Source organism: Aythya ferina (genome assembly GCF_964211825.1).
Source record: "Aythya ferina genome assembly, chromosome: 4".
Lineage (NCBI taxonomy): Eukaryota > Metazoa > Chordata > Aves > Anseriformes > Anatidae > Aythya > Aythya ferina.
The window spans coordinates 58,189,173-58,209,894 of NC_140300.1; positions in this window are offsets into that span (position 1 = coordinate 58,189,173).

Below are 20,722 nucleotides of genomic sequence, written 5' to 3' on the forward strand. Positions count from 1 at the left end.
TGCATAAGAAGCAGTGCAGCCAGCAGGTCTAGGGAAGTGATTATCCCCCTGTACTTGGTTCTGGTGAGGCCACACCTCGAGTACTGTGTTCAGTTTTGGGCCCCTCGCTACAAGAAGGACATGGAGGTGCTCGAGCGAGTCCAGAGAAGGGCGACGAAGCTGGTGAGGGGTCTGGAGAACAAGTCCTGCGAGGAGCGGCTGAGGGAGCTGGGTTTTTTCAGCCTGGAGAAAAGGAGGCTCAGGGGCGACCTTATCGCACACTATGGGTACATTGAAGGAGGCTGTAGAGAGGTGGGGGTTGGTCTATTCTCCCACATGCCTGGTGACAGGACGAGGGGGAATGGGCTAAAGTTGCGCCAGGGGTGTTTTAGGTTGGATGTTAGGAAGAACTTCTTTTCTGAGGGGGTTCTGAGGCATTGGAATGGGCTGGCTAGGGAAGTGGTGGAGTCACCATCCCTGGAAGTCTTTAAAAGATGTTTAGATGTAGAGCTTAGTGATATGGTTTAGTGGAGGATTGGGTAGTGTTAGGCCAGAGGTTGGACTCGATGATCTTGAGGTCTCTTCCAACCTAGACAATTTTGTGATTCTGTTATTCAGTTTCATTTTTTGATAGCATATGTTATATATATATATTTTATTTTCCTTTATTATACATTTTTATTTTGATGTATTTGCTCATGGTTTAGTGTCTATTTATTTTTTTTTTAATTATGCAGCAGACAATAGTTGGGCTATAATGTATTTCTTGAATTAATATTTGCTTTATTCATTTGGTTTACATCTCTCCCTGCAATAACCTAAACCCTAGCTGGACAACAAAGCAGTGAAATGTTCCCTGGCTTATGACTTCAAAATGCTATCCAGACTTCCAAATTGAGGACTTGAAACCAGGACTACCTTGACTTCAGCTTCCTCTCCATAAATTGTGCCATCTCAACAAGCACAGGCTGTGGTTTGATGATCATGTCAAACACACACAAGAAATTTCAAAGGTAATGAGGAGCTAAATGATGACTGGAGTGCATATTCTCTATACAGAAGCATTTCACAATATTTTTATTGGCAATGTACAGGATATTGGCTAACACCTATCAAAAGAGACCAAAATTTCCATGAGGCTGATTCAGGTGATATAGAAATGCTATTCCCCACACTTGTGCCTGTAATGCAGCAAAATGGACACCTTAATTCTAGAATATCTTCACAGTTTTGTGAGAACATGCCTGACAGTGTTGCCATACGGTAGATTCACTGACTATATAGAAACAAAGTACAAAATCTGTAGCTAGTGTGCTAATCTAAATTGAGTTAGGCAAACTGTACACTTACGTGCCTCCTCCTTCCAGTGGGAATTGCAGGCTGCATTCTCTCCTGCACTTTCCTCTGCACTTTTCCAGCAACAGCTGCCATTCCTGTTGGGTAGGTTCAGGCCAACACTGACAGACCTTTGGGAATAGCTGAAAACCCCAGCCCTAGCAGGAGTTATTCAAAATTGTATACAAACCAGTGTACATGCCTGGCCATTTGGAAGGTGTTAAATACTAAAGTAAATGAGATGAATTAACACATTAACTTGATTCACAATTTGCAGTATTCTATCTGTCACACATTTAGAAAGAGCAGTGGAATAAGGAATAAACCACAGTGTGCTCACTTTTTTCTGTGCAGACAGAGAAGAGAGGTTTTCAGTGTTTCCACTGGTTTAAATTTCCTAAGGAATGCACGTACTGTTACGTTCTTTACAGTATTTGCAATCTTATTTACATTTAGCCTAGAGACATGCTTACTTGTTCGGTTAAACTTCAGGCCTTTCCAAACTTGTAGGGAATGGACCACCCTGCAGGTAGCCCTTCTATTTTTGTTCTAAAACCAGCTGTGAAAAACTTTGGATGCTGAACATACATTTATCCTGACAGATGTCCTAGAATGTTCAAGCACGTAGACAGTTATACTCTACTTTTTGTTTATTACAGTGTATTATAGCAGTCAGCAAATGCTTCTACTCCTTAGTCTAGATCTTGGTTGTTGTAATTCAATAACTGTTTAAATTGCTACATTTTCTGATTGTAATATACACCAGATGTAGCTTCCAGGTGAATCTATTTTATTTGATGTAAACCAAATACATAAAAATCTCATGTAACAATATTCACTCAGCCTAATGAAAGGACACTTTCAGAGCATAAAAACCTTAAGCATTATATGTTTTGATGTAAAAAAGGTGAGCACTTCTTAGGACAACAGAACTAGATATCATAGTGGCTTTTCTGTGTTCCATTGTTTCTGTTAGTACAATTATACTTTAACAGTACTTGTAATATTTCACTGATAGCCGAAAAAAGGGAAAAACAAAACAAAACAAAAAACAAAACACACACAAAAAAAACACCTTATCACTCTATTCTGAAAATCTCTGTTGGCTTCTAAGACGATATTCTTGTTTATTCTTGTTTATTATTGCTCTATGGGAAAATCCTGACTGGAATTAATACAATCCAAAGTCATGAAATATCTATTGGTTACTTGCTCCTGTATGTTCTTTCTGAGGACAGTAAGCAGAATAAACCTAGTGAAACTCTCTTTTGGATAGAACAGAAAGTGTAGAGAAACAGAGACAAAGGAAGGAAACAGCACAGGAAAACAGCATAAAGACAAGCTGCAGAGCTAGAAGATGACAAAAATATGACTGTTGTTTGCTGCTATAACAGAATGAGCAAGCCTGCTGAGGCACTTGCATGTATAATGTCAGTGATTTAGGATAACATTAAATGCTCTCCCACTCTTATTACACTGATAAAGTGTGTATATTGACTGTGCTACAAAGAAATCCACATCTAATGCAGATTATTCAAGTTTTGGTGTGCTGTACATTTTTCCTATTAGTTTATCAGAGAAATAAAAATCAAACCTTTAAGTGCACTGCTGCAACTGATTTGAGATATTTTGGATGTTTTCTCTGGTGTAACTGCCCCTGTATTTACAGCTATAATTTGCTCCATTTATATTACCAACAACTAGATTGCTTAACATTTACCTTAATCAAACTCATGAGCCAAATCACTAGTGAATACTACTAAGCTCTTTAACACATAACTAATAATACCTTGTATAAAATACCTTATATAAAATAACAACAGGAGACAAGACTTAGAAAAATATTCCCCAGGTCTCTTTCTCTGATTACTAATGAAATTGCTATTAGTTAACTAATAGTTAAGGGCTATTAATGGCAGCATTTTGTCCAATACAATTTAAATCAGGCTTGTTCAATATAATATAAACTTGGGGGAAAAAATAGTGCAGTTTATTGTTTCAGGATTTATGTTGTAAACAACCAAATGAATAAAACAAACTTAATCAATATTTATTTTTTTTTTAACGTTGCAAGCAAAAAAGCTAATAGTGTTATTACAAAATGAAGAATGACTGAAGAGATGTATTTTTGAGACAAACTGTTCTCTGACCATTTTCCTTTTATTTGCGGCAGAACTGAAGAAACTGGATGACTAGAAAAGATTATTTTTATATAAGTAGGGTAGAAATTGTATGCCAGTTTAAAAAAAAAAAAAAGAAAAGAAAGAAAAACAGAAATAGACTAGAGTTTAAATATTAATTTACAATTCTCCATTTTATTGTTATTTTATATTTCAAATTTTTTATAATTTTCAACTTTCATTCAGTTAACTTCTAGATTTATTGTCATAGTACTCATGGTGTCATAGTAGAGGGGAGGGGAGAGGAGAGAAAAGGAAGGAAATTTTAAGATGCTAGAAAAATGCATTTTAAGGTAAACATTTTCCTTTAGCCTTTAAAGAAGCTGATTATCATTTACATATTTTTGTATTCAGCTCAATGATGAAGACACTTGGCCTCATCATTGACCTCAGTTGACCTCAGCCCATTGGTTCAGCCTATCCAGATCAACTTGATCAACAGGATCAACAAGAGTAACTTGTTCTTTTTTACTTATCGCCCAGTTTCTATTGAAAACAAACCAACCAACCAACCAAACAAACAAACAAAAAACAACAGAGAAAGAAATAGCTGATTTGCCTCATTGTTTTTTCTTGGGAGTCAAATCAACTGTGTTTTTTTTTTTTTTTTTTTTTTTGTTGTTGTTGTTAAAAGTGTAAGTAGTAAGCTCAGACTATTATTACTCTTTTATGGAAAATCCATAATTTTCAAAGTCTTAGAAACTGTTGAAAATATTACTGGCATTTACTTACAGATATTACCTTTCAAAGTGGGAACAAGAATCTGAATTGTATAATAAATAAATCTGCTACAAGGATCCTTGGGTAAACATACAAAATTTCAATGTGTGTGTAATTGTATTTTATCATACGTATCTATAAATTAACGTTATGATAGAATAACTCACTAGAAGTTGATGCATCATGCATTAATGTTATAGTTCATGAGCAGGCAAAATCTCTTACTAATTTGCAAAATGTGAGGAAAGATTATTTCCTTTTCCAGAGCTGTAAAAAAGCATGAAATGAGGTCTTTCAGTGTCCACAGTGAATACACTGTGATTTTTCTGAATATATATTTTTGGTTATTGAATTAATGTTTTTTTATTCAATTTTCCAGAATTTTAAGTATAATATCCATTAAACAAACAAACAAACAAACAAACAAAAAACCTTTTCAACAATTTCTTAGCTGAAAATTCTATTGAATATTAGAGGAATTACTCCTTTAGAGATAAACTCCCTGTACACCCAGAAATGCTTGTCATTTAAGCTTTCAGTTTGGAAATTATACGACAAACTTGTAAAAGCAAACCAAATTGAAGTCCATTTCTTCCTCTGTGTTGCACAGAATTCTACAGCACTGAGACACTTGTTTCTCTTTGAAAAGAATGAAGAAAAAACAGAAATCTCAAAATGCAGCCATTTGCCATCTAATATTATGGTTGCTAAAATATTAATCAAAGCTGTTTGTGCAAGCTTGCATTCTTCTACTCTTCTCTCCCTTGTGGCTTCAACCTTAGTATTGTCTATCCACAGCAGATCAATCCCAGCCAACTTCAGTGTCAGTGCTCTCATTTGATAGTATGTCAAGAGTAATTTAGCTGAACAGGGTAATATTAAACTTAATATATCACTTCCCAGCTAGATCTCCACATGCTTTATTACCGTACAAATAGCTTTATATGGATCAGTTGCATTCATATCACAAAACAGTTGCTAAAGAAATAGATTATGTAGATGTGGATGGGTTACTTTCAGAAAATTATTAAATAAAAGAACTTGCCATACACATTTATTTTTAATTATCATTGAGTAAAAATACATTTTCTGACTGAATAACTGATATATTTCTTATTTTCTGTTCTGTAAACATACAGAAGTAAGCATGGGATTAACACTTTTTGGCTATGTTAATGGTTAATGCTTAAATAATAACAGTATTAATATTGGTTTCATTCGGTACAAGGCATTTTGATTACCATAGAAATCCTTCATAAAGAACAGGAAAGATACAGAGCAAAACACTGCAGTTTGCTGACAAACAGTTTTCTCCAAATTCAAAGCCCACGCTGTCCCCAGGATCTTATAGTCAGCAAGACTATTTGCAAAGTGACTACAACTGGACACATGTAGAAAATTAAATCTGTGTACATAAGATCTGATAAGAGACATAGCAGGGTCTCATAACACTGTAATTTATTTTAAATTCTGGTAGTTGCAATGGAAAGTTTTAGCTATATATATATTTATATTTACTTTAGAAACTATTTAAAGTAAGAAATAGCTCACTGATTTGGGCTACTATAAACTTACCAAGTAAATGCTTCACATTTTTCCCCGTAGTCTGTTCTCCAGTAATCTAAAGAAATAAGTGTTCCTTAGTAAAGGAACCACAGTGAAACAATTCAGATGTTTCAAAGACTTAGGGTGTCTGCCAGAACTTGCTTTAATGTATGTGTTTTGTTAATTTTAAACACAGGACAAAATATATATGCCTATCCTATGATTATATAGTTTGCTTTTTTTAAAATGATTCTTGGGGCTAGGTATTTTCAGAGCTATAGAAGTGTGTATAGATTAGATTATGAAGTGATGTTATGGATCTAAATTTGCTTAAAGCATAGAACTAGGAGTCATAACAACACAGACTTGCTCTGACTTCACTAATGACTTGAAGAGAGGAGCCTTTCTTCAGGATTCAGATTTAAACATTCATGGAAAGAGGAAGGCAATATCATCAGCAGGGAGGAGAGGGCACATAATTAGATATGCTCCCTTCAAACAACCCTATCCCTTTTAAATTGCAATTATTTCTCTTCTGTATTATGGTTGACAAAGATCCACAGAGTTGCTTTTCTGAAGAAACAAGGACTGAAATCTCAAGTTAACTTGTCCAGCTATGACTCAGCTAAGGATGCTGACAGAAGTCTTAATGTGAGTAATAAATGAGCAGGGTTACTTAACGTAAGCATTCCTTCACGGGCAAGCCTGTTGATGCCAGTTTTATTTTATCTCCTCATTCTTTCCTAATGAGACAAAACAAATAGGAAATGATGACATAGCACAAACCTGTGGAGGTGTACACACAATGGTAACCTGAAGAGAGTCTTGCATTGTGCTAATGCAGAGTGACCTGGAGGTGTAAAGGCAGTTACTCATAATGAACATATTGCTGAAGTTTTAGTAAAATAAAATCATAACTTCCTCACAGACCCACACGGGTAGGCTCTCACCTATAGCTAGTGCACCCATACTAGCTTTGCAGTGGTGAAGAAACAATGAAACTGTTCGGTTGTTTCATGTAATGGATATATACATACACCAATAAGCATATGTAGTTGTATATATATACACACAGACACACAAACTCTATGTACACAAAACATAGAGGAATGAAAGCTAATGGCTCAGTGGTTCCAGTATTGAGCACTGAATTTGTTTAAAAAATCTTAAAAAAAAAATACTACAGAAAAACAGAAGACATTTTCTGTATCATAAAATATGATTTATGCTAAATGTTTGCTTTTTCAAAAAAAAAAAAAAAAAAAAAGAAATAGTGAAATAGTCACAATCTATTTTTCCCTAAAGTCTAGTGTTAATTTTATTTTCTTATGAGTCTATATGAATATATATCTGAAATATCAGAAGTATCTCCTTAAAAAGTGAAATTTCTGGAGGAGCACTTTAGAACCAAAGGTGTGCACAAATGGATTTATTTTATTTTATTTTTTTTTTTTGATCATATGCAAAACTACAGCACAACATGTCTTTTAAAGCAAATGTTGCCTTGCAGATCTGAGCAAAGATTCACATTTGGTGGAGTTTACAGAATGAAGTTCCCCAGACACTGAAGTTCTATTTCTCACACATTCTTGTATAGCATCTTGGCATTAACAGATGAGCTTCTCTTGGAGATACTGAGTACACTGCTTGTCTCACAGAACATTTTCATGTACAACGCACTGAGTATGTTCATTTTTTTTTAGGTGCAACTGTTCAAATACATCATATGCTTCAGCATTTTGACTTTGCAATAAAAAATATGGCCATTAGAGGTATTTAAAGCACTAGCTTGAAATTTTTCCCATGGATTCCAAAATATATAAGTATGTGTGTATATATTAATTTATATTTTTCATTTTCCATTTTCTCCATATGTCTATGTGAGCCCTTGAAATTCTTCATGTGTATTTGCATTAAGACACCAGCTAAAGGAGAATTATTTACAGCTCAGAACCTTACAATAGTACTGACTAGTCTGAAGTTACGGACATCTGTTCACTTCATTGATTAACACATGTACGTTTACATATAAGGAACAGATCCACTGTCTGCCACAATATCAGTTCTGGAAGGTTATATCAATTATGCTTACACTATGAAGAAAGTTATCTGTTTCCATGCTGGAGGTTGCTGTGTCCTTAGCACTGATGGTTGACTTGATACATAGTCATTATGGAACTTCTGTTGCCTATAATCCAATATGAAATGAATATTCTTTTTTTCTTAAACATTGGGTTATAAACTGCAGGAGTACTGCCAGTAACTGACTCATGAACACTCCAGAGGTTCCTTCTTGCATAAGTCACATTAGTCAATTAAGAGTCTGTAAATCCTCCTGAAACTAATATTTGTGGATCACAGAGACACAGGCTCTGCAACACAAGATGCTTCACAAGTATGTACAAAGATAAATTATTTTTAAAAAACTTAGTCTCAAGGGTAACGAAAGAGTTGTTAACTCAACCACATCATGAGTGAAAACAAATTTGTTTTACCTGAACCTGAGCTGTCACTATAACCAAAATCTGTAGTGTAGTCAAAAAGAGAGATATCATATCAGTGCAAAGAGTAATGTGTATGATTCAGTGCTGTTGCGTCAAATGCAGTAGCCAACTTTTAATCCAATAAAACTGAAAAAGGGAAAGGTGGATTACAGCTACAATCTGAGATGCCTCTGAGTCACAGGCTTTTGCTAACTTTGGGCTGAAATATAGCACTTTTAATCTTATCCATGTTTATGACAGCCTCAGCAACATTGAAGATGAATAAAAAACATTCACTAAAAGAGGGATTTCAACATGACAGGGAGAAGAAATATATAAAACAATTAGAAGGGTGCCTGTGAGTGAGTCAGTTTTGCAGCTCTAGCATAATAAAATATATTTTTTAGGAAAAGGACTTTCAAAAGACTTTTTTGACCATGCCCTGCATACTACAAGCTATAGATCTGTCCCCTCAGTGTGATGATAGAGGTTTGTCTTTGAAGAAAACAAGACATTAAGCTTTAAATATCAATATATGCCAGTCTTACTCTTTGTAAGGCAGAAGATATGATTTTTAGTGTCATAATGATTGGAGGTGTAAGAGTTACTTATATTATCCTGCTTTTGACAGCCACCAAGCATCCGTGTCCCACAGAAAACCAAACAGGCATTTTATTAACAAAGATTTTCAAATGAAAAAATCTTCTTCCAGCTCTTTAGCACTCCAAGAAAATATATTCTTGAATCATTTCCTGTGTTCGTGAAAGGAATTGGGTGCCAGATACCTGAATGGTATGAGAATAGCACACAGTAGACTGTGCAGTCTGAGAGAGACTGTCCCAAAACATTTTAAAATAAAAGGTGAGGCAAATTAAGTGTAGGAAGGAAAATTCTATGAGACTGAATGAATTTATTGGTAGTCAGCATACATAATTTTTCATGGTTTAAATTACAAAATATTTCTGAATACTATAGGAAATTACCGAAATGAATGGAAAGAAAAAGTTGTGAGAAGAAAGGGGAGCAAGACTAGAATACAGGAACAAGTACTAGTCAGGGAATATCATAAAACAAAACCAGAAACAAACAACAACAACAAAAAAGCAACAGCAGCAACAACAAAACAAAGCCAACCCAAAAACAAAACATTATATTTATTATATTATTTGACTGGTTTATGGAAAAGTAATAGAGGGAGTTATTACTTATTATTATTATTAAAGTAATAGATGGATCAATCAGCAGAAATTGGAGGAATCTACTGAATAATATTGACATATTATTTTTCTTGATAATATGTCTCCCTTGTTCTTTGTTGCTGCTTGGGACTTTTTCTCCTCAGTTGAGGCTGCTGAAGGTATGTGTGAGTGAGGGGTGGAATAGGAAGAGGTTGAGGAATATGTTTTCAAAGGATGTATTCCCTGCAGGTATGCAGAAAAGAGAGATAAGAAAAATGTATTTTGAATACTTCATGTCTTTGTATGTGAAGAGGTACCTGATCTGGAGTTAATGTTGTCCTTTCCCTAAGTTTCTGTGCTTGGATTATATTTGCACTTCCCATATGGTTACATTGAAATAAGAAAAAGAAATTAATTTGATAAATCACAGTGCAATCTAGCACAATTTTATGGCAACGTTTTCTCTAATGGTTTGTGGGAGCCGTTTCTTCTCTTGACTGAATTGGGTGTATTCCAAAAATGTGCATCCCTCCTGTTTCAACACCTCAGTCATTCCAAAAAGAGGTATGATGTAATCATTTTGGATTATAGAATTGTTTCCAAAGTCTTTGAACCTCACAGAAACAAAAATCAGGGGACATTATTTTGCCTGGAAATCCGAAAGGTGTTTCTCTTACATACTCTGTGTATTCCTCTAAGTAGAAACACCGACTTCACACAAGTATCCTGTGTACTGGGAGTCAGAAGCAGCTGATAATCTATCTGTGTTTGCTTTGCTTAGTGACAGGATATGGCTTTATATTTCAGAAAAACAAACAAATAAACAACAGCAGCAACAACAACAACCAAAAACAATGCTCTCTCTCTTTTTCTCTCTCATAAACAAAAATCCCTAGTTATTCTTTTTATTACATGGCTTGAATAGTTTGCTAAACTGATAATTCTCCAGTTAATTAAACTACAACTCCAAGCTGTTTAAGAAGAAAACAAAAACAAAAACAAAAACAAAAACAAAAACAAAAACCACAACACTTTCAGTTATCCTTGTCATTCTAAAGTCTCTTGCATCTTGTCCCATGGTGTTAGTGACAGATTCCTAGCTATTAGAATTGCCCCATGTTTTGGACAGAAATTCCCAAGTCAGATAGTAAAAAGATATTTATGTTGTAAAAAAAAATAATTTAAGAACAGCCTAAACATTGCAAAACTTCAGTCAAATGATGTATTCTAGTGATCTAGCATAGAAATGTTGACATGACAAAACCCAAAGAATTTGAACAATACTAATTTTTTCATTTAAACAACAGAAAATCCAAATGAATAGTTTCAAACTGTGGCTTTATCTTCTATTAAAAGATCAACAACAAGCAACTTCCAAACCCAGCAGGAAACCTAATTATAGAATATCTTTGCTGTTGTTGTTTCTATTTACATCTCTTCAAGCACAGAAGCAAATAATCCAAGCTTTCCTACAAGATCAGCATGTTCCTGACATTTCTTGATGATGTTTCTGAATGCATTTACTACATTTACTACATAATATGCTGTTGGCATTGAGGGCTATGGCAAAGCTTCAGTTTAGTTTCTCCATTGGGAAAAAAAAAAAAAAAAAAAAAAAAGAGAGAACACCAAAAAAACTACATAATGTCAGATACCTAACTGATTACACAGTGATCTGATTACACAGTGATCATTTTTTGTTTCTTTTTTTTTTTTTTTTTTTTTTTTCCCCTGTGCAATTCCCTCCTGTATTGTCTTTACTTATTTATTCCCTTATTTATTTATTTCCCTCTGCTTTCTGTCCCTCCACTAAACCAACCTCTTCCTGAGCAGCAGCAGTAGCAGAGGCAGCAGCAATGGGCAAGATGAAGGTATATTTAACACAGTGTTATCTTAGTTACTCTTTTACTGCACTTGGCACTCTAACCCATCACACTCCTTTGTTCACTAAAACAGTGGTTCTGAAGGCTGTCTTCAGTTGTGTGAAGCACAAATTAACATTTATTTTAGTTAGTATTCATTATTTTCACCAACACTGTCAAACCATGAGCCATTTGTTAAAATAAATAAATAAATAAATAAATGCAGGAGCCTGTTCTATTCAAAGATGAATTGTACCGGAGATGTAGAAGAGATTAATTAGTAATAGCATCCTTCCCTGGACACTTCACTCACATGCATATGATTCACTGATATATTGTCAACATGGTAAGAATAGAGTTGTGAATTATATAAAACTGTGGGATTTGCAGTGTTTTGCCTTTTTCATAAATGTATATAGGGCTAAGGCCCAGACTATATAAAAGTTGTAAACAAATCAAGTGTGTTTCAATTGTAAGAGGAAAAAGATAATCTCTTATTTGCTGTTGCTCTTCTAGCAAGAGAGACAAATGTTTAAATACGAAGCAGGCCTATGGCAGCAAGTGCCCTTCATTTGAAGTTTGAATTTCTTCTGTTACTGATCCTGCCAGCAAGGAGGTAGAAGGGGAGATGAAACTCTCCTTTGTAACCAAACTTGTTTCTGAAAAATGAGTTGGCACTTCACAGATGATTGCCATCTATGAGAACCTTTTGTCTCTAGTGCATATCATCTTAGATTATTATTAGAGTCTAGACTTTCTCAGGTAATTGAGAACTTCAGAGGAAGTTGAGTTGTAATGCACTCATCTGAGGCTGTCTTCTTAGACCAGTGCCATATCACTGGTATGCAAAATAACATTTTTTGTAACAATTAGTAAATTAATCCATGCAAATTAGAACAACTGATCTAAATTTAATTTCTTTCTTAAAATCTATTAATTTTCTTCAAGCAAAACTGTCCAGCAGCTGTCTCTTAGAGTGTTTAAAACATTCGAATTCATGGATAGGCAAATTTTTATATATATTGGACATTTTTGTAATTCTGTGAATTGGAGATAAGTGCTTCTGACCAGTCTAGGCTAAACTTCTTTCCTATCATTTCGTACTTTCTAGCTCAGGCAAACAGTAGCAGTCCTATGTATTTTATCTGGAGCCTACACAAACTCACTATTGTGATGGGTTCCCTTAAAGTCAAACTTTGCTCATCTTCTATTTAAAATTTCCTGCTCTGACTGTTTGTACCATGCATCTTCCCTGTCTTATTGGGTAAATGACCTGCCTTTTTTTTGTGTTTATTTTGGTTGTTTACATACAGTTTCTATTGCTACTTTGCAATGTTAAGTAGTTTATAAATTATCTTGAATTGTAAGCATGCTTTTCAATTTGCCCTTTAAAAAGTGGGCGGTATGTGCTTTTATACTACTTCCCTGTAGTCATTGTTTTTCCCACTCCAGTAACGGCCTTTGTCTTAATCTGTTTAAAGTTATAACATTTGTTTCAGGTTTTACAGCTTACTATGCATCCCTAGAGCGGAATATATAATCATTTGTGAATGGCTATGTTTGTGAAATTTCTTATCTTTACTTCCTGGATAACATTGAATTTATTTGTTTTATATTATTCTGCACAGAGTAGTCACAATGTGTTTCTGTGTCAATATCCTATGAAAAGGCATCAGAATAATTACTTATATCAAGGTTGTGTGAGATTTTGTCTCACCTTGTCAATGATATATTTATGTATCTTAGAATGAGATTATAAACTTCTGAAAACAGTAATAAAAATAGTCTTGCAAAGACTATGCTGGTGGTTTTTTGTCATCGTTGTTGTTGTTGTTTTTATTGTTGTTGTTGTTGTTGTGTGTTGTCTCCCCCTCCTCCTTGCAGTCCTAAGTGCTTAAGACTGTAGCAACAATCTTTCTAGGACTGTAGTAGTCAGTGTTAAATATTAACAGTATGGTCAGTAGATGAACAAATAGAGTCACAGATGAGTTGATATGTTCAGACTGTAAAATGTGCACTGTTGAAATATATACTTACCATTGTAATGGAAAATACATTCAAAAGAAAAGAAATAAAGAATGAGACTAATTGCCTCATGCAATTCCCCGGTGACTTTACAACTATCACTGGGGCCGGTCCTCTTTAATATCTTCATCGATGATCTGGACGAGGGCATCGAGTGCACCCTCAGTAAGTTCGCAGATGACACCAAGTTAGGTGCGTGTGTCGATCTGCTTGAGGGTAGGAAAGCTCTGCAGGAGGATCTGGATAGGCTGGACCGATGGGCTGAGGTCAACTGCATGAAGTTTAACAAGGCCAAGTGCCGGGTCCTGCACCTGGGGCGCAATAACCCCAAGCAGAGCTACAGGCTGGGAGAGGAATGGTTGGAAAGCTGCCAGGCAGAGAAGGACCTGGGAGTGATGGTGGACAGTCGGCTGAATATGAGCCAGCAGTGTGCTCAGGTGGCCAAGAAGGCCAACGGCATCCTGGCTTGTATTAGGAACAGCGTGACCAGCAGGGCTAGGGAGGTGATCGTCCCCCTGTACTCAGCTCTGGTGAGGCCGCACCTCGAGTACTGTGTTCAGTTTTGGGCCCCTCGCTACAAGAAGGACATCGAGGTGCTTGAGCGGGTGCAGAGAAGGGCGACGAAGCTGGTGAGGGGCCTGGAGAACAAGTCCTACGAGGAGCGGCTGAGGGAGCTGGGCTTGTTCAGCCTGGAGAAGAGGAGGCTCAGGGGTGACCTTATTGCTCTTTACAGATACCTTAAAGGAGGCTGTAGAGAGGTGGGGGTTGGCCTGTTCTCCCACGTGCCTGGTGACAGGACGAGGGGGAATGGGCTTAAGTTGAGCCAGGGGAGTTTTAGGTTAGATGTTAGGAAGAACTTCTTTACAGAAAGGGTTGTGAGGCATTGGAACAGGCTGCCCAGGGAAGTGGTGGAGTCACCATCCCTGGAAGTCTTCAAAAGACGCTTAGATGTAGAGCTTAGGGATATGGTTTAGTGGAGGGCTGTTAGCGTTAGGTTGGAGGTTGGACTCGATGACCTTGAGGTCTCTTCCAACCTAGAAAATTCTGTGATTCTGTGATTCTATCACAATATTAAAGCTATTGTTCAAAAAATCTTACATTATGAAATGATACCGAACACATTTAGAGTTGATTCTGTAAGTTGTGTTTTCTTGTCCAAAAGATAATATTTAATTGCATTCTTAATTTCTTCAGAAATCTTAATTGAAGAACCTTACATTTGATTTTTATAAAATCATTATGTTCTACATAACATTTTATTTGTTCAGAATGCTGATACAGAAAGACCAGGGGTATGTGGGCAGGACACATTTTTCTATTTAAAAAGTTATTTTCAGGCAAACTTTAAAATGAGGAAGAAGTGTGACTTCCGAGAAGGCATTAATTTATGAAAATTTGAAAAGCGTTTTAAAAAATATAAATTTTCACATTTTCCTTTCATGGGAAAAATCTTTCTTTCTGCATCTCATCTCATCCATTAATTACCCTCAAAGTGAAATAGGTTGACAGAAGAGTGTCATCCTCCTCAGAAAGGGTGTCCTCATGTCCATTAAATGTTTAAGGTTCTTAATTTGCCTAGCCAATGTCTCTTATTCTTTAGCAGAATCAAGTATGAAATGAGTTTCATGGAAGTGTTATGATTACTAAAATTGGAGAAATTCTCAGAATAACACTTCCAGGAATTCAGGCATTTGTCTGTGAAGCATTTATGGTCACCACTTCACTTCTAGAAATGTGGATGGTTTTTGAAAATATTTTCTAGCAGTTTAGGCAAAGAATTTCAAGACTAGGTTTGGTATTCCATCTACCATCATTCAGCTAACCATTTGATAAAATGGTTAGGACTTTCGAAAAAACATCCTAACAGTTCTTTGGTCTTCACATCAGATGATACATGATATCCAAAAGACTATGCAAGGAAATAAATTGTGAGAAAGCCATGTTTTCTTACACCTGCACAGCAAATGTGCAAGAAATGTATACTTAATATAGCTTAATATAGCATGATTTGGTAGTTGCATCTAATTCAAGTCTTATTCACAAATAGATCTCCCTGAAGGGCCAAGACAAAGAAAGACAAAGGCCTTTATCAGTAAAAAAACACCAGTCAAAATCTGAAACAGCAGGCAATGATTGATAATCAGCATAGACCGTGAGTTGCTTCACATATGATATGTACATAAATATCTGACTATGTGCCCACAAAGTTTGACTCACATCTGTTATGATGCTATCATCCTCCACTGTAACGCATTTACAATGATGACAATATCCAAATTTTCCCATGTTTCAAGCCAAGTTGTCTTAAATATGTCTTTGTAACTAAGTTTATAAGTAGCACTTTGGAAAAAAGTTGCTTGCCTTGTCCATTCTCTGTAATGAGTAGACAGAGATAATGAACATTTATATTCTCTGCTTGTTATGCTGACTGCAAGAATTTGAATACTGTCTCCACTGAGAAGAGAAACTGTGCAACTTGCTAATATTCAAACTGTATTGAAATGTGTTGTTCTTACTAGTTTTAATGCAATAGTTACACCAGGCTGCATTATTTTGGAATTAAAGGAATTATAAAAGGCATTTTACTGAATTTCTGCAATAGCTGTAAACAAAACATGCATAAATTTAGAGAAATAATATTAATATTATTTATATGTTCTTCATGCTTAAACTTGTTTCTGTTCTTTGTTAAGGAACTCTTCAAAAAATTGATGAAATTACCTGCATTAATCTGTAATATTTCGGTACTCTTGCAGATTTAACAAGCTACTACAAACCACAAGTAAATAATACGATCATTTTTACTGAATCAACTGTGAAGTAAGTAATATCAGTTATATAAAGCAAAATCCACAGGTATACTGCTTTTTCCTCAGTTTGTTTGTAGTATTGGATTTTCATATTGTAAACAGGAGACTGTATAGGGACAATGAGAGAGTGAAAATGATTAATAATATAAATATACATATTAATATATATTTGCACAAATTATTACATCCTCTACTGTAATTTCTTAGCAATTATAATCTGTTGCACATTAACTGGTTACCAATTCTTTGGCTTTCTTCACAAAAGAAATGCCCCTATACATATTGAAATTTATCATGACAAACTCTCCAATATGAGAACATCTGGCATTTCAGTCCAGTTCTCCAGTTACTGCACGCCTTTTACTTACTGTAACCTAAAAGTTTTATGAGGAAGCTCACCACTTTATCTTTGAAATCACTAATGAGACACAAAATAGAGTCCTACACAAAATTACTGAGAACATCTTTAGCTGTCATAAATCAGGCGTTTATTATTATTATTATTATTATTATTATTATTATTATTATTATTATTATTATTATTATTATTATTATTTTGAATATGTTGGTTAGAGCTGTAGTTTGTTCAGGTCCCACGTGCTGAGGTTTGGGTTCATTCATTTGTTCATTCTTTCTTTCTTAGAAATGCTATGTCAGGAAGCATCTGATAAATGTGAAGATAAAATGTTGATGTCCTTTTCCCTTTCCTATACTCCCTTACAACTTCCCCTATTCACTAAAAACTGGAATTGAGATATATTTCCATCTTTTTTGGTGAATTCATGAGTTCTATTTACCACTTTATCACATATAATTTTATATATCTTTTTCATTTCTAAATAATTATTTAGTTCTATTATTATTATTATTTTAATAGGTAGAGTGTTTGCTCTTTTTTTTTTTTTTTTTTTTTTCTGGTCCATAAGAATCTCACCTGCCATTGATTTCTTAAAGATAATCCCTAATGTTTTTAAAATTGCTTTGACCATATTTAAAATTCCGTAGGAAAATTTAACACAATGTGTTGACTTGATGTTCAGATCATCTAAATTACTATTTTTAAACTGTTTAGATTATATTTCTAGTCCTTCAAGTTTACTCCAATTTGTTGTACTTAACTTAATTGTCAGTTTATATTTGGCTACTTTTCTGAAAATCAAATAAAAATATATTTCAGCATTTTTTGAAATCATACATATTTTGAAGTACAAATATATAGGAAAGTGACAACTAATGACTGTAACCATCCACCTATTTAAAGCAATGAAATATTTTCTAACTTCTTAAATTCCAAGAAATACTGACATTTTAAATTCTGAGAGAAGTCATAGTTTTTAATATAATTTTTCTTTAATCTATTTAATTATATATATCACCAAAATCAGAAGAAAGTAAATTATACAATTAAAAGTTAGAAGATAAAAAGAATGTAAAAGAAAAATGTGAACAGGACTTGGTCATTTTCCTCCCAAGTTGACCGAAGAGAACACCTCCAAGAATGCTCTAATTTGGAGTTTTCTAATTAGTCTGAACGTCAAGCTGTGGAATGAAGCAAACAACTGGTTTCTGTAGCTCTCACAAGCTAATTCTACTATCAGAGTTCCAGCTGAAGGGTGTAAGCCTCACTTACCATTCAAGACTGACATTCAGTCCAGTCCCTACTTAGAATTCTTCCCAATGGCTTGATTAACAGCTGTGTTTGCTACTAAATTGATGAACCTCTGTTTATGTTAAGTTAGGTAAACCACCATCAAAGAACTGGTCTGAGAATTCTGCCTGTCTTCAGCTTTCTAAGATATTTCTTCAATGAGCTTTTACCCCAAAAGTTGCTTATTTGCAACTTACAAGACAGAGAAGTTTTGCTATATCTTGATTAGAATTTTCTTCAGATATGATTTTTAAAAAAATCCTGAGACATTATTCCTGCATAATAATGAGTAACTTTTTCTCTATCTTATTTGAAATATAGTTCTGTCTTTTGTTGAGAGATGTTTTAAGATAGTTACCTTCTTAATGATTCTTTTGTTTTAATTATTATCCTGCAATAATGACGAAAAAACAGTGAACTAATGTACTTTTGCACATTGTTTTCTTGTTAAGAATGTCTTTACGGGAACACTGAACTCTTATGGGAAGAGATTTTGGCCAATTTTCTCAAAGTCAAAGGTACAAAAAACATAATTTGTTAAATTTTCAGTTCAGAGAAAGTCAGTATTTACACATGGAAATTTAACAATTTGTACTGTTAAGAACACTTTCATTCATAGGAGATGGTTGATGTTCAAGGTAAAAAGTTACATGCAAGTAGAGGTAAAAGCTTTCAAAATATTTCAGAGAAAAAGTCCTTAACATGTATCAGAGATTTCAATAATCATACAAGGAAATCCACTGTTAAAATAAGTTATTCCTTTAGGCTGCAGGAATACAATTACAGAATGGTTGAGGTTGGAAGGCAACCTCAACCATTCTAGAGAACCTCAACCTTCTAGAGATCATGTAGTCCAATCCCCCTGCTCAAGCAGCATCATCAAGATCATGTTACACAGGATCGCATACAGGTGGGTTTTGAATATATCCAAAGAACGAGACTCCACAATCTCTCTGGGAAAATAAATTTTCCAGAGAACAGTATTAACATCTGCACCTGTCCCAAGTTCATCATCTAAGCAATTATTGATTTTAATATTTAATGCAGCTAGTCAGTTCATTTACATCAGAGTAGCTATTGCTTAGTAGCTAAACACCTAAAATGCTGAATATTTAAAGCACAAAGTCAGAATCCAAGAACCTGGTTTCTCTTCCAAGAAACCATGAAAGCTGGCTTGTTTCAGTCTTTGTGCAAGTTGATTTCATAGACTCATCATCCCACCTTCAAACCTCCATTTCCTAGTACAGGTTAGAGAGTGTCTAAGTGAAAAACATACCTATCCTAGTCCAAATTTACGACCTCAAAAGTGGAAGTATTAGACCATTCCCTGTTTAATGATGTTAACACTAATTTCTTCCATAATACTTCCTTCTTCCCACCTTCTATGACATGATATGTACTCAGCCATATTCATTCATATTGTCTACACAGTTCATCCCACCAGCTTGCTTACTCATGAGAAAGTCAGCCCTACTTCTGGCTTCAGAAAACCTACCGGTACTATGAATAAGCAAAACAACACAATACATAAACAATTAATTTTCTTTATTAAGTCCTTCCTGTGTTCTGGTCTTGTTCAGTCATAGAATCTATAGAACCCTTTCCTGTTGCCCTGTAGAAGCATAGAACGATTTGGGTTGGAAGGGGCCTTAAAGATCATCTAATTACAGCTTCCCTGCCATGGGCATAGACATCTCCCACTTGACCAGGTTTCTCAGAGCCCCATACAACCTGGCCTTTAAACACCTCCAGAGATGGAACATCCATGGCGTCTCTGGGCAACCTGTTCCAGTGCCTCACCACCCTCTAAGAAAATAATTTCTTCCCAATATCTAATCTAAATCTAACCTTTTTTAGTTTAAAGCCGTTATTCTTTGTCCTATCACTACACTTCCTGGCAGAGTTCCTCCCTAGCTTTTCTGTAGGCCTTCTTTAAGTATTGGAAGGTTATTATAAGATCTGCCTGGTGCCTTCTCTTTTCCAGGCTGAACAACCCCTAATCTCCTAGCCTGTCTTTGTAGGACAGGTCAAATGCCAAAGTACGATTTTGGGGGACCAAGGAGACAGCTAAGACGTTCAAATGGCCCTTCTCTGATATTATACTGTAAAGCAGAAGTAGCCTGCTGGTTAGACTCAAGTCCAGTGCTGCCTTTGCACATCATTCTCTTGCACCATCAACTTCTTGTGCTGGGGTGATGCACTAAATATACTCAAGTTGAAAGTCAGGTTTTGGACTGATGGTGGATTATGTTCAAGGAATACATAGACACCTAGCAACATACTAGGTTTCCAGTCGGATACATTTTTTTGCTGGTTTAGTACCTTCATGTGACCATCAGAAATTGAGGTTTCATATGTATTTCCCTCAAAAGACTGATTTCAAGCTGTCTTCAAAGCAGACAAACAAACAAAATCCTGATGCCATCAGTTTTGTCATTGTGGCTGTGATAATTTGAACTGAATTCACTTGTCTTAGGTTAGTTTCTTTAGTATAATTCTCTAAGGAATTGCTTAACATAAGCCTAAAACGGACACCTGTAGGGCTGTAATCCTTGCTCATGTTACTTTTAAAATACTGCAATTGTTGTGCATGTTACTTTTAAAATACTGCAATAAGTTCAGCATGTTGAAAAAACAATCAGAGTATCTTATATAATTTGAAGTATTCACTTCTCACTGTTAGGAAAATGGAAATGGATTAGCACCATTTTGCTTTATGTACAATTAACATATGTATATATATATATATATATATTTTTTTTTTTCCCTGGCAAAGCAAAATTTAATTTTAAAACACCAGTTTTGTCAAACCTGAAGTGCTTTCACAAACTTTAACAAATCATCTGGGTTTGGGAAACTTTGTCTTGACTGAGAGAGGTCTGTTTAAGACTGTAGAAAGCACTGGATCTCAATTACCAAGACAATAAGGAAATCTAGTCAACTAATACCAATCTTTT